Source organism: Falco rusticolus, chromosome 9 (assembly GCF_015220075.1).
Source record: "Falco rusticolus isolate bFalRus1 chromosome 9, bFalRus1.pri, whole genome shotgun sequence".
In the NCBI taxonomy this organism is placed as follows: Eukaryota; Metazoa; Chordata; class Aves; order Falconiformes; family Falconidae; genus Falco; species Falco rusticolus.
The window spans coordinates 50,727,930-50,741,835 of record NC_051195.1 but is presented as its reverse complement, the minus strand read 5'-3'; the positions used below and the strand labels follow the sequence as shown (position 1 = coordinate 50,741,835).

At 41.6% G+C, this 13,906-nt stretch overlaps 1 protein-coding gene across 18 annotated transcripts in view; it reads left to right on the top strand.

Annotated features, from left to right (window-relative positions):
• The window catches only part of LOC119153686 (spermatid perinuclear RNA binding protein), an 86,852-nt gene that overhangs the window by 10,030 nt on the left and 62,916 nt on the right, over positions 1-13,906 (top strand). The window contains exon 1 of one of the 18 annotated variants that reach the window (XM_037400415.1): positions 12,622-12,674. The exons of the other annotated variants lie outside the window; for them this stretch is intronic. The gene's annotated coding sequence lies outside the window, so the exon portion shown is untranslated. Of the gene's footprint in view, positions 1-12,621; positions 12,675-13,906 lie in introns of those variants that run through there. 18 annotated transcript variants of the gene reach the window in all.

The window sequence follows — 13,906 nt, the reverse complement described above, 5'->3', positions numbered from 1 at the left end:
ACACACCTCTGTTTTGGTTCCCGTTGAGATGTTTCCAAGTGTGCTTTTAGCAGTGCAACATAAGCATTGTGTCATTGTCATAACAGCATTCCATTCTCAGTGAGAAGTTGCAGCAGCACCATAGCAGCAAAGATGCCCTTGGCCTCTCCCTTACAGCATGGTGTTGGTCATCCTTCCAGCACCATGTCTGCAGAACTTTCTCTGATGGCTGCGTTGAGTTCCGTGAAATTTTGTAGGGGAACCAGCGTACTGAAAGAATATTAAGGATTCAGAAGAGTTTCCAGAGAAACAGTCGAATAGAGTTGAATTAAGCTGATTGAGATGAATGAATTGCCCAATGAGGTGAAGAGAGTCGAGGTAAAACTGTCAAATGTTCCTTCAGCATTTGGAGTATCCATTTACTGATGCTTCTGCAGTTACTGCAGCGTTTGAGTATCATTGTACCAGTGCTTCTGCAGTTGCTGTAGAAACTGTTGGCTCAGGCTCTCTCCTTGCAGTTCTCCTTCAGGGGAAGAATGGCACGAGGAGAGCTTGTATGGGCATGGGACTCGGGGGTACGTTTATTGCTTTCTTTCACACTGCGATCTGTAATCTTTATTTTTAATATAAATCCCTTGGCTAGCTTCTTTCCTTTTGCTTGTAAATGTTTGATGTGTATGTGGTGCTCGCAGTAAAGGAGTTCTCTTGTGCCAGAAGAACAAAGACTAGCTTTCTGTTTGCAATGGGCACTGCTGATTTGCAGCAGTCGACTGGTTTTACTGCCAGTTTTAGCAGGTGCACCTTGTCTCAATGGGTGCTCTTTACCCTCGTCACCCAGTACAGTAGTGAGCCTCATGCTCAGTACATAGAAGACTGAATTTTGTCTGAGAGCTGAGTACAGGGGTCTGCTATACTTCTCTCTTTCCTTTTCCCTGCTTCGTTTCCATTATTTGTGCTCTCTTGTGTTGCAGTTGGACTAGATGATCGTTATAGGTCCCTTCCAACTGAAAATATTCTAACAAAGTTTGGAATATCTCCTCAGAAGACTTCTCATGTGCATATGTAGCAAGCAGTTCAATAATATGCATGTACAAAATACAGTCAGAACTTTTCTTCATATTTCAGAATGTTGGAGCAGATTAGAAAACTTGACAGCCTATATGCTGTAAAAAGACTCTAGTGTTCAGTCATGAAAGTGTGTAGAGAGAAGGTTGTTAGTGTAGAAAAGACTGAAAAATGTGTTTTGGCTGCTCTTGTCGAGAAAGAAAAATATCTTCTAAGTTTGTCATGGGGTTACAAAAACTTGCTGTTCTCTTCCTGATAGGTAGAGAACGGGGAGGCTGGAGGGAAGGGGGGAGAGCGGGGTTGGTTGGTGGCCTTTGGTGCTGTCCTTCTATTGCAGTGCTTCGTCTGCGGCAGCACAGAGCGGGCTTTCCTCTTGCCAGACTGGCAGTAGCAGCCAAGCACTGCAGCACAGGAACAGCTTGCATTGCCCCAGCACAGAAACCATTACACAGGGTAGCTGTTGGGACTAGTAGGGGGGAAGGAGAAGAGCTGCTACCTTTTAGACCTCTCTGGGTTTGCTGTACAAGAGACAAAATTGCTTGTCTGGAGATCCAGATATCCAGAATGCATGAAGCCCAAGGGAAGCAGTACATATTTGTGACGTCTGTGCGTTCGCTTTGCTTCTGTTTGTTTGTTAAGAGCCTAAGAGAAGATGGGATTAGAAGGAGGAAAAAGTAGCATCAATAGGGATGAAAAGTGGCCTTTGGGCAGAGTTGGGTTTGTGGTAGGGGTCATCATATTGAAGTACACACTCTGTATTCTCCTTACCAACAGATCTAGGATCAAAGTTGTTGTCCTGAATGAACTCACAGAATTTATAAACTGCTATTAGATGGCTGGAGCTGAGCATGGGGAAGGTTGAAGACACCCTGTTTGAGGTGTGTGATTCGGGTACAGGCAGGGGAAGTGATGACACATGCACTACTGGTCATCCGGGAGTTGCCAATTTCTTTTCTGATTTTTGAGAGAGATGCTGTGAGACCCTCCATCCTTTTTGTTTGAGTGGTTTAGATGGCTACCTGGTATCTAGTGTGACAGCAGGGGGGGGTTGATTGGTTGATTTTTTTGTTTGTTTTTTAAGAGAGCGAGAGAGAAGAATGAACTCCATTATCCCCTATAGCCTGCCTCTATGCCATGTAGAGCTTTAGAAGTGGCAGAGACAACTACTTTTGGCTTTTTTTCTTCAAAGCCAAACATTATGCTAGAATTCTGTGTCTGGAACTAGATGCTCAATGCTGAGGAGCAGGCTGCTTTATAGAGTGGGGCTGCAAAGCTTCCTCTTTATCTTGCAGAATGGCTCGGGTCCCTTGCTAGTGTCCTGAAATGGTCTTATTTTTCTGGCTCCTGTTCTTCCTGAGAACAGACTGTGTGTGTCCTGCTGCCTAATGAATGAGGGACTCCATTGTCCTCTTTTGAAAGACACATAAGGTGCCTGAGTCCATGTCAGTTCAAGAGTGGAGTGCTCAAAAAATTTGATGCCTGAAAATAGGACACTCTGAATTAGACTCCTGAGTTTAATCACACCATATTCAGATATTGAATTGCTAATTTGAGTCTCATGAATCTACAGGTAATTGTCAAACATTTACTATGACAGTTTGCCAGGCTGACCTGTGAAGGGTGGCTGTCGTCCTGTGAGGAGAGACTGAATGGCAAAAGCAGCCAGCAATGCAGTGTCTGTTCAAATTAAACTAAAGAAGCCAAAGTAAAGGGTGGAAAGCTAGAAAGCAGGGGGAGAGAGAGCATGCTCCATGCTCGGTGTGTATAGTAAATGAAAAACTAACTACTTTTCCGAGTCCTGCCTGTTTACTGTGGCATTGGGCAAGTCACTTAAGTCATTGGGCAGTGGGGTCTCTGTGCAACAGCATAACACTTACACCTCTTACAGCAATTGGAGAATTAGTATTTATGAAGTGTTGTGAAATTATGTGCGTGTGGCTAAGGTCTGATACTTTTTGCTAATAAAAGCATGTTGAAGCTTGATACTGCAGTCAGAATGGAGAAGACTGAGTAATGGTTTTAGTCTCTGCTGTAAAGTCCAGCCTGAAGATTGCGGTCTCCCGCAGGTTAGCAAGGTGACATTGGGTAGTACTGTCTTGTTTACCGGTAGATGGAGAAGTAGTTTCCCAGACTTTCTTGGTTTGTAACCTCTGAGTCCTTTCATTCAATTTATTGTTCATGGTGTTGCAAAAAGCCTTAATCTCTTGGGTGGCTGCAGAGACAACGCTAGGGAACTTGAAAAGGTTGCCAGTTGCTTCTACAAAACAGCTTGGCAACACCTGCATACTTTGGTGAGTATCAAGGTGCAGTGTTTAAGAATGAGATCAGAGAGCCTAGGAAAGCAATATATTCTCCCCATGGAAAACTGAAAAAAATTATCACAACCACTTTGAATTAATACAGTTATGTAAGCAGTGTTACTCAGCAAACTATGCTTATTCTCCAGTGGAGATAAGTTCGATTCCTCTGTTAGCTTTTAATTTTCATGGCGATATTCCAAGAGGAAAAAACACTACTTAAGCTTTGTTTTTAGCACAGAGGTAGATGGAACATCTCTGTCACTTGTCTGAAGCCATGTGTTAAAAGGCATGATTTTTTTTTTCCTAACAGTTTTGCAGAGTAATAGGGCAGAGTATGATTTGGATTACAGAAGACACATGCTGGGTCAGTTTCAAGTCTGCCAAGTTCTAATTTGCAATTTCTAGAAAATTTAGAACAGAAACATCTGAGTGCCTGCAGAAATCATCATTCTAAATTTAACTTGTGGATTTTGTCTCGGTAAGGCATGAAACTGTCTGGTAGTATTCGTCCACTGAGTTTCAGGGTCAGCCTTTTCTTGTGTTGTGAATTCTGTGCTGGTGGTTCTGGCATTGCTTTTCCTGGTCCTGCGGGCGTGGGAGTTTTAAATGCTTTAGAGCAAAATGCTAAGTGAAAAAGGGTTAGCTAGGTTTAATTACTTTCTTTTTGTTTCTCTCAAAGCAAGCAAAAAGCCTTTGGAAAAAGTTTCTTTCACCTTGTTATTGTTTTCTTTAATTTCTGCAGCTAATTAATGGTGGACTGACTTTTAAAAATGGTTCTTATTGGCCTCTAAACGCTCCGTGGGAGTTTCCAAATGGCACTGAGAAGGCCCAATACAGGGGCTTTTGTTTCCACAATAGAGGAGCCGTGCAAAGTGAGTAGAAGAACTCATAAACCAGCAGCAGCAAGTGCTCTTTCAGTGCACAAAGCAACACATCCATGTAATTTTTTAAAAAGGATTTTTCTCATTAACGCAAAAGTTTCAGGTTTTAGAGTTGAATTTTATTTGAACTGTGGAATGAGCTAGATTGACTGCATTATTTTACAACTAAAAGTATAGTTTTAGACTGTGAAAGCCAAGCAGGCTTTTTGTTCTGACAAGAGCAGAGTTCAATGTTCATGTCCCTTTGGTTCTTGTTCTCCTTGTTGTGGTACTTGTAATAATGGTGGTGCTGTGACATGGGTGCAGATTTAGGTGTCTAGGTAGGCAATAAAAATGTTAAGACTCTAATCTAGCTTCCTCATACCATGTCACTGAAGGATGAAGGGGTTTATATCCTATTGCTGAGTTTAGGAGAATACCATTCATTTAAACTTAAACTATAGCTGTTCCTTAATTCTGGTTTTGATCCTGCCTCCGCATCTTGAACTGTGCGCTCTCCTACCCTGAGAAGTTTTGGCTTTCCAAGTGCACCTTCTTTTGAAAATAAAATAAAACCCATCAATGTTGGTTTTAGGAACAGCAGGTTCCCTGTTATCGGGGGAAACTGAAGTGGCTAGACACAAAATGCAGTTAATGGCCCAAAATAAACTAAGTTAGATTGTTTTTCTCTAGTCTTTCCCCTGACAGTAATTTCAAGTGTTACTTTTAGCAGCTATAGTGTATGAAGGGAGCTTTGGGGAGAAAGTGAGAGTTTTGTTGTTGTAAATCGATCTCTCTGCAAAGCTGAGAGCATTCTGAATGCTGCTATTGATTGTGCCGTCTGTTTGCTTCCCTCAGAGAAAAACGGGTACGCACCCTCTTCTGCACTAGAGTTCAGCAGCTTGCTATCACACGCTTTGTTTCCTAACCTGGATGTCATGTCATTAACCTCCACAAACTCCCTAAAAAGCAGGTTCCTGTGGTTTGTGGCAAGCGTGTTTCCTCCAAGACACTTGATGCTGATCATAGCCTTGTATTTTGCTGTTCAGAAATGTGTTGCTTAACGTTGACAGGGAGAACAATGTGTGGTGTTGATCACTTGATCTAAGGAAAGCAGTAGTGAATGGCAAAGACTGAGGAAGCTTCCTGTTAACGAATGAGGAACTAAATGTCTTTCATGCTGTTGGGAGTAAAGTGGCACACTAGAGATGACTGCATTATCTATAAAGAGATACTAAACTAATTGATAGCTCCATATGAAATACAAAGAAAAGAGACCAAACTGGCGAAGTTGTGTCTATGTTCTTAAAAATTATATCCTGGTAGGCTTGGCAGATTTATACTGATAGCTGCTTCTTTCCACCAATTTTATTTGAAATTCAGAAGATTTAAAAAAGATTGAATGTGACTTCTTGAGTTCAAGATCAGTTGCTTGTACAGTTGTGTTCTCCAAAAGCATTGGAGAACAAGTGCTAGAGACACCTAAACATAATTTTGCTAACTTTTTTGTTTCAGTATGATGCTAAAAATAAGCAAACAAAAAAAGCTGTGGAATTCACTACTCGTTTCAGGAAGTTCCGAAGGATAAGACTGGCAGATATATCTTATGCAGAGAAATGTATTCTACAACGTAGCTTGTGGTCTTCAAACTGAGCATTCGTACCGCTGATGGTCCCTGCTAAAGTTATCTTTTTTTTTTTTTTTTTCCCCTTTTACATAGCTGTACTGTGCTGTGCTAGCTGGAGAGAAGAATAATAGATGAGTTTTGCAACTGAACTTGGCAGATCTGACAGCACATGCATGCAGCATAGATCTGCTGCAGCAAGAAGATGCTGGATTAAGCCAATAAAAGTTATTTTTAGACACATACAGTTTTACAGGGAAATAGGGTTTTTTTTCTATTGGTTTTGTAAATCTCTAAATATGATTATGGCTCTTTTTCGTCCTTTTAGCCAAGCTAGGACTTCCTACTACAAAATCTTGTTCAAGACATAAATAGTGGATTTAGAACTGTCATTCTGACATTAGTGACTTTTCCATCTGATGCATTGGTGCAGCATTTTTTACTTTCAGTATGGATATCGTTCCTAGTTTTCATGCCTAAATAAACTGCTTCAAATCTTTTGGTAGGTTTATCGAGCATTTGAAGTAAATAATTGTGTTCCAAGGCTGAAAATTGATGGCAGCCAGGGTACCCTTCCCTAGAGAGATATCCCCATTGCTTTCTGTTGGAGGGATTCTTGCACAATATTCTGAATCAAATTTGGTAGTTTCTGCCTTGCAGACAGTATCTCTACCATTCTTCTCTCTCCAAATGCTTCCATTACTGACCCTGATTCATTGGCATTGAATACTGTTTCTTTGGAACATGTGCTTTTTAGAAAAAAAATCTACTAAAAATCCCCCTTTCCCCTTATTTGTGTGTGATTGACTTACAAAATCAATTTCAAGTCAGTCATGTGGAAGAAATTCATTAATTATACTGCAGGTTCTGTTTTGTTGTAGCTGAGGACCACAGTGAGCCCTTGCAGGTGGGACTGACAGCAGCCACGGGGCAGGACTTCTGGGCTGGTGAGGCTGTACGGGTTGTATCTGCAGCGTTGTGGAGGAAGAGTGTTTTAAAGGAGGAGGCTTTTGTTTCGGAAACAACCTAAGATCATAGTTACAGATTTTGTTTCAGGTGCTGCTTTGGCAGTACGTGTTGTGACATTGAACTTCAGACTGGAAATAATAATCTAAGGCACAGGAGAACAAGAGGGAAACGGACTGAAAATAACAGGGTTGGATGGATGAGATGGCTGGAAAAAAAAACTTATAGTAACCTAGAACCTTTGAAAAGATGTTTTTTGACAAAATAGCCAATTAGACAAGAAGTGAAAAATTAACCTGAACTTGTTCAGTAGTGATAGCGGTACTAAACCATGGTAAAAGTCTGATGGAGGGTGCATAATGGCTGAAAGTACAAGAGCTCCTTGCATGATACTTGCTGGGTCTAGTTGTCTTCTTTTCCAAATCCTTTTAAATCTTCTCTCTTTAATTAAAAAAAAAAAAAAAAGTCACTGAAGCAGCAAGACTGACATACTAGAAAATGCATTTAAGTGGAGTCATGAATGTTTAAACTGGCTGAAAGGCAGATGTGCCCAGTAGCCAGTGTGGATCTGCAGTATTGAAAATGCTGGCTTCTTTACATATTGACATCAAGAAGGAATTCTAGGGGAGAAATTGTTGCTTAAATTTTGCCATTAAGGGTAGCTGAAATTCTAGTCAGAAGGATAGCGTAAAAACTTCTTAATACTTTGAAACTGAAACTACATAAACATTAGAAAAATGTGTTGCACATAGTATTTACATTGTATTACTTGTAAGAGAGTTACTAAATTTGTTTTATTTACGACACAGAGGTTTAGAATCCATGTTGCTTTTCTCTTTCATCTTGCCAATTACCAAGATAGGTATTAGCTTGAGATGCGGAGCAGAGAACAGCTAGCAGAGCAAGCTTGTTTTGCTCTTGCCTCATGGGATTGATGAACAGTGCAGACCACCAGTACAAACAGATCTAGTTTTACCGTAGGACAGTTTGTTCTCCAGTCTTTCTCTTTTAAATTTTATTTATGACCAACATAGGGAGGGAATACTGTGATTTCCAGTCTTTCATGTGTACGCCTTTGGCCTCACAGTTCTGTAGAAGAAAGACACGTTCTCTTTGGTGGAAGAGTGACATCTCGCTGGCCTTTCCTCTGTCCCGGTTGTGTGTGTCAAATGGAGACAGCGGTGGGCTGCAGCCGGGGTCAGTGTGCAGCCTATGGAATGTGAATCAGAGCAGGAAAGAAACTGGGGCACTGCAGCTATTTCAGTTGAGCTGAAGGGTGCTAGGGAAGAAATGTCCCAGTTCTTAATCTCTTAAACATTGTGGCTGCTTTCCACGGTGGTTCTGGAGCAAAGAAAGCCTTGCAGCTAAGGGAGTGGACACAAATGATACAGACATGGAAAGTACCTAGGAATCGGAAGGTCTGCAAAGCTTTGGTGTTGAGATACAAGTGCAGAACAGGGCTTCGGTGGTGAGAAGCCCAGCATGGCACTAAACGGCGCTGTGTGGTTGAGGAGGTAGAGCTGTGATTCTCTTTTGGAGAATGTGATGTAATGTCAGGCATAGATCCAGAATTTTGCTTAAACCAGCTCTGTCTCTGGAAAAATGACATTGCAGATGGTGAGTGTAATTTCAGTGTAACATCATCCTTTTCATTAATTTAGTTAATTCTTCAAGTGTAAATGAATGTAGTTACAAATTTCAGATGATTCTGAATGTGGATGTCAAATTGCAACTGCTTCACAGACGGGTGCGTACTGCAAAGTAGCATCAGGTTTCCACTGTCCAGTTTAGCCAGAAGAGCAGGAATGCTTAGCATGTTAGAAGTCAGAAATCAGTGTAACATTTCACGGTTGTTGAGAATCCAGTGGTGGTTTCTACTTTGTCTCAAATTAATACTTTGCTATTAATTACTTAGGTACTATCTAATCTGTGATTTTTTTAAATTTTATTTTATTTTTTTAAGATAGCTGCCAAGAAGTGCTGCCTTTGAGATGTTTTGTTTTCTGTACTTCTTAGCTCTACAGGTAATTCAGTTTTGGATGTTTCTGACTGGTTGAGCAGGAAATACATTAAACTGTTAATGTTCATGTGTCAATTTGTTATTTAAGTGTCAACAGCCAGTTTTTAATTATTTTTTGCATGTGGTCTGTCTCTACTCAGTCTTGCATGTTGACACCCATACCAAGAGATGAAGGCGTTTTCAAAATTAATTCATTAGAGACCCTTTTAGCGCTAGCTGTGACTGGGGTGCTGGGCATTGTGTGTTGGGGAACATGAAGCCATATAAAAATCTGGAGGGCGATAGATGTAAAAAAGTACTTTGAGGGCTGCAACTGGTGTGCTGCTCTGAAGACCACGTAGGGAGTTTGGTGGTGTATCTTCCTGCCCTCAGTAGTGAATAGTAGCTTAAATACTGAAGGAAAGGATTTATATTGCTTCCAAACCTATTTTTTTGTTACACGTTATAATTTGATACCTGCAGTTATTTCTAATGTATATTTCTTTCTGAGATTGGATGGTATGGTTCTATATAAAGTACAGCATTTTATTTTTCCGGTGATTGTATATATGATCGCACTGTGCCTCTGCGTTCCTTTTTTAACCTTCCTGTTAGGCGAGTGATGATTTCCCCTTAGACCATCTTTTCTTCACCCTCTTTCCAAGAGCTAAAAATATAAGCTATGCTTTGCGCATCCCTGTTTCCTTTTACCTTAGTATATCAATCTAGATTAACTGATTGTTTGGCTTGAATTCTTCAGCTGCTTTAATTACTTTACCAGTGGGATCTATTTTGGCTGTTTTTTCATTCGTTGCTTTACAATCTGGAGGGGAATCCATGTGTTCTCCCACTGTCAGTTGCAAGGACTTTGTTGCATCTTTGAACCCAGGTCCCAAGTTCCCTGCCCATGCCTGTCCCCCTCGGCACAGCTGGACCCTCGGGGAGCTCTCTCAGTAGACGGGTGGGCAGCTGCTTGCCTTGCACTGTGAGCATCGTCAGAGCTCTGGACCCTGGAAGATGACTTCCATTCCTCAATTCTGGTGATCACAGGTGCCATGAGTCCAGGTCTGTTTATCAAGTGTGTGCCTGCCCTGTCTCTGGCACTTGTTAAAGCCAGGTGTTGGGGCTACCTGGCAGAGGCTAATCCTACGGGATTTCCGAGTCCAGGAGCCTTCTCTCGAAGAGAGCTGTGAGAACAGGAGTACTAGACTCAAGTGTCTGTTGTGTGAAGTGTAAGAATTTGCCAGAGGAAGTACCTTTCCCGCTTTGAACTCTAGTGTTGCTTTGTAATTATTCATTTGGCTGGAAAATTCCAGCCTTCTAAAGGCTAACCCAGATGCAACTTTGCCAGGAATTGCATTACTTGGAAAATAGTAAGACTACTATGAATATACAGTCTCCAGGTGAAATTGAATGCTGAGCATATTGTTGGAAGCAGTCTGAGCCTTATTAAATATGTATCCCAGTGTTACAATTGCACTTCTTTACAAAATGCTTATATGACTGTGAGTGGCAAGAATTTCTTTTCATACGGTGGTGAAGAATGAAGAAACCAGTTCTGTGCAGCATACAGGGAGTTCGGATTTAAAGTAGTAAATATCTGCACAAGCAGAAGGTCAGTCATACTTTGCAGATTTCTTTGCCTCATACTCCTCACTGAATCCTCATGAATTGTATTTCTTATCTGTTCCCCTCAGTTTGTTGATACTTTTAACATGAGGGAAAACTATTTTGATATTTCTCTGTCAGTTACTTTGACATTAATCAACATTGCAGATCTTGTTTTGTTTGGTGTCTGGGTACATCATAAAAAGAGTTGCTGAAAGAGTTCAATTACAATATCAGCATCTCTGCCAAATGTATTGAGCTGTTCTGAAAAGCGGCTTGTCTTTTCTGACCCAGATACACAGTTTCCAACTGTGGGAGATGCTGCCAGAAAGACTCTTGGCAGAAGGCCAGCAATAAAATTATACTGCAGAAAAACACAACATATTTTCAGCAGTACTGTATAGGGTGTGACGAAAAATTACCTGTCTGCTGAATGCAAAGCAGAAATAAAAATAAACTTCCAATTTAAAATTGCAAGCCTCGTATTCTGACTATTGCTGACTTTTAAAGGTAACAAAAAAGGATATAAATTCCTTTCTATTACCGTGTCTGATACACCTCAGGCTGCATTAGATACTCACTGATTTGTTATTAGCAACCTTATTTGGCTTTGCTGCTCTGTTAACGTATACTCAGAGTGAGCCTAGGGTGATGTGCACTGTAACTGCAGTTCTCGTGGACAGACGCTGGTGTAAGGGTAGGTTAGGAGGGTGGAGGCCGTTTTTAGTGCCTCAGCTGAATATTGTTGGCATGTGCCTTCTTGATGTAGCATTTAAAACCAATTTTCATGGCATCCTTCTTGGCCTGGCCAGGTGCCTGAAGAGCAGCTCACTGAGGTGAGGGTTTGGAGGAGCGGAGTCCAGCGACCCTGGTTTACTCTTCTCTGTTGCACCACTAACACTCCCCTGCGAGGTACCACGCTGTGCTGTGAGGGGGCATCAGAATGCCGAGCACAGTTTATATCTCCTTTCTGGAAGCTCGTAGCTCCCTGATTCTGCTGTTATCTTTCAGTCCCCATGGAGCACAAGTACCTGTTTCTCCTGCTTTTTCACTTTTGTGTTCACCAGCGCTCAGAGGTAGCTAAGCGCATTCATTATTCTGGCTGTTTAAATGTCCGTCTCTTGGGAACACAACTGCCAGATGCAGGGATATATCCTACTACAAAGGCCTCATCTGAAATTCTTTTCGTTGTTTGTCTTGTGCCAAAGCATAAACTTCCTCTGTGAAGGATGGAATGTTTAATGGAAACATTGCTAGACTGTCATGGTGTTTTAATAACATTTCTAATGTGTCAAATCCCCAGTGACTTTAAACCACACTGCAGACTCCACTCCGCTCCTCTGTGACCTGGTTTGGAGACAGCAAGTATTTACTCTTGTTTTACACTTTAGGGCCACATGATGCAGAGGTAAAGTGACTTTCCCAAGGTCACCTAGGTCTTGGTAGTGCTGGTAGCTTTTCCTAGAAATTTTTGTGCAAGTGTGGGTGGCAGCCCCTGGGTAAGACAAGCGTGCGTTTTAGTATTGTGCTTTTTATTCTGGGCATCAGCTGTTAGTTCCCTGAGGATGCAGGGACAAATATCCTGCCTGCTGTAGCCTGGTAGTAAAATAAGGCTGTTGGATTTATGGAATAGCTGCTCACTTCACGTAATGCTTTCTGATGTGTTTTGTGCTGAGCTATGTTCTGCTGCCTTAGTCCATATGGTTGGAGCAGATTTGATTTTAGTTTTGCTTAATTTAATTCTGCATGCTGTCAAATGTACATTGTTCTGTATATTGTGTCTGCACTTTTATAGTAAACTCCCTCCTGTTTAGTGCTTTTGTTGAAAATTTTCTCTCAAAGTCTGAACTATATTAGGATTTCACTCCTGTGTTTATTTGTGTGAAATATTCTCGGGATGTTAATGAAAGAAGTTGTCTATCAGCTTCAACTCGACTTTCAGGATTTTTTTTCCCCAGCTTTCTGGATTTTATAGTAAAGGTCTCTTCATGATTCAGCTCTATATGCCCAGACCTTGGCCATTCACTGCTGAGAAAAAGGGCAGGTAGAATCGAACTGGTAAATACTCTCTTGCCACTGAAATTTGAAGCTGCCTTGGAAACAATATGGTTACTACAGCTTAAGGCAAAGTACTGAGAGGTGTCGGTGGTTTTGCTTCTCTGCCCAGTAGAAGATTAATGCCCATAGTAGCTGTGAAACATTTATTTTCAGTCTGTTTCAGGTTTTCAAAGAACACTGAAAAGCACTCAGCACATCCAGGATTGCACTCTGAGGTATGTCTGTTTCCAGAGCTTGTGATGTAGTTTGCAGACTTGCCCTCTAGACAACAGTCTGCTCAGCAGTTTAGTGGAGCACCAGAATTTGCTCAGCCAGCTTTCTCTGTCCATCTGCTTCCAATACCCTGTACAGGCTGATAAGCAACAGCTTGCGGTAGTCTTCGGAGGGAGGCCAGGCTGGAGTGTTGCTCGGAGTCTAGAGACACTGTACTGGGCATATGCTGCAGTCAGCAACACATTCCAGTGTCCTCCTCTCTGCCTCGAATTGCCAAGTTACTGTTACCAGAGAAGATAGCAAACTGAAAATGTGAAGTGTAGGAGTCACAGGGAAGGAGAGTATGTGAAGATAGCTGGAATTCAGTTTGAAGAGAGAACTAACTTGAAATAGATAGATGGTCTAGAAACATGTCCCATAAAAGTCTCTCTAGCTTGCCATCTGATGACTCAAAAGCATATTATTATTATTATTATACAAAAGCAAAACAAAAAGACCTCCTAAAGGGTGTGGTTGCTTCTGAAGGTGGAAAAGCTTGTGACTAGCTCGTAGAATAAATAGTTCAAAAGGAGTAATCTTTCTGTATTTTCCTTCTCAGCTGCCCCTGCTTGGCTTTCAGGATCTCTTAAGAGAAGAATCTGGTCTTACGAAAGAACATCCTCTTCCTTGATCGCTTCTGGGAAGCAATGTGGTAGAGTTCTAGTGTACCTCAGTTGGGTATTTGGCCTTTGTGGTAGGAAGTGAGGTCCTTCAGTGTTTTCGTTAGCTTGCTTTTCCCAAGTATTTTTAGTATGACTGCATTTAACTCTCTTGGGGTTTCTTCCTTGGCAATCTTTAGCTGCTGGAGCAGACAGGCCCCTGCACAGTGTTCTTGTCTGGCTGTTCTTTGTTTTACTCAATCCTACATCCTAAATTTGGTGGTGTGCGATACAACCAACCAACTATTAGGCACTTGCTGCCAAAGCTATTCGTCCTGTAAACCTGCTACATTTTTCCTTTACTAGGAAAGTAGTGAAGCAGGATTTGTTGCTGCCTTTCGCCTGGCGTGTTGAGATCTCTATGGGATGCAACATTTTAATTATTCCCTGTCACACCCCTGAGGTTCAGGCATCTACTCTGCTTTCAAGTCATCTTGCCTATCCCTCTGCTGTTGCCAAACACGCTTTTAACCTCTAACAATGTCGGGATTCTCCGACAGACAATATGCAACATACTGCTAGAGAAGAAGGGATTG